The sequence below is a fragment of the Papaver somniferum genome, chromosome 4 (genome assembly GCF_003573695.1).
Source record: "Papaver somniferum cultivar HN1 chromosome 4, ASM357369v1, whole genome shotgun sequence".
Classification (NCBI taxonomy): Eukaryota; Viridiplantae; Streptophyta; class Magnoliopsida; order Ranunculales; family Papaveraceae; genus Papaver; species Papaver somniferum.
The window spans coordinates 40161013-40162103 of NC_039361.1; the positions used below are offsets into that span (position 1 = coordinate 40161013).

Consider the following 1091-nt stretch of genomic DNA (forward strand, 5'->3'; position numbering starts at 1 on the left):
ATTGAATATCCTTATAGGTTGTAAAACACTAAGCAAGCTTCTCTGCGGGTAGTTGCAGTGTGAGAGCCCCAACTATCACAAGGTTTAGAATTTATCTTAGTGCCTTTAGCCTCCTTTCTAGACCAACCCTTAGATGAACAGCCGGCTTTGAACCGCAACTGTCATCTAGTTATTCAGAAAGCCTAGAAGCTGACTGATAACTAACAAGGGACAAGAACATAGCTGGAGGACCTGCCTTTGTTTCTTTATCACTGTCCTTGGTTTACAGCCTTGGTTTGTTTATCTTTGTTTCAATGTTTCTTATTCACTGCCACTGAATTTCACTGCCTTTGTTCTCTGTTAAGTTTAGAAAACAGTTTAGGAAACTTCAACTCACACCCTAGTCCCTGTGGATTCGACCCGTATTTGCACAAGCTACAATCGACACCGTGCACTTGCGGTATTAGTTTGTAGGTCTTTTTAGAAACCTACCAAGTTTTTGGCGTCGTTGCCGGGGATCGAACCCGAGTCACCCGCGTGACAGGCGGGAATACTTACCACTATACTACAACGACCCTGTGCACTTGCAGGTATAACAAGTAGGCTTCTTTCTTATTCTCTTATTTCATACATCTTTCCAAGCCTACCAAGTTTTTGGCGCCGCTGCCGGGGACTTGGCTGCTGTGTAGTGAAGTTGTTCCTTTGACTGTGTTGTTTTGCTGTTTTAGTGTAACTTAGTGTAGATTAGCTGTAACTTAGTGTAACTTAATGTAGCTTAGTTTGCTGTCACTTGCATCATCTTTTCTTGCATAACCTGCTGTATAGTTCTGATAGGCATCTTAGTGTAAGCATCTGCATCTGCATCATTAGCATTGCATCATTAGCATATTGCATCTTTAGTTTGCATCATCTTCTGCATCATTATCTTCATCTGCATCTCTGCATTTGCATCTTGCATATTGCATCTTTGTTTCTGCTCTGAATACCTGCAAAGCATTACTGCATCTGTAGCTTTGCTCTGTGGCTTTGCTCATTGTCTGCATAGTTGCTCATTTTGTCATAATCTGTAGCTTTGCCCTGCCCTGTAACTGGATGCTCCCCTATCTTGGCCT

General features: G+C 42.3%; 1 non-coding gene across 1 annotated transcript; it reads right to left on the reverse strand.

Moving 5' to 3' along the window:
* Positions 1-482: 482 nt before the first annotated feature.
* Positions 483-554, reverse strand: TRNAD-GUC. The gene has a single exon. It is a non-coding gene; the product is annotated as a tRNA-Asp (tRNA).
* Between the last annotated feature and the right edge of the window lie 537 nt (positions 555-1091).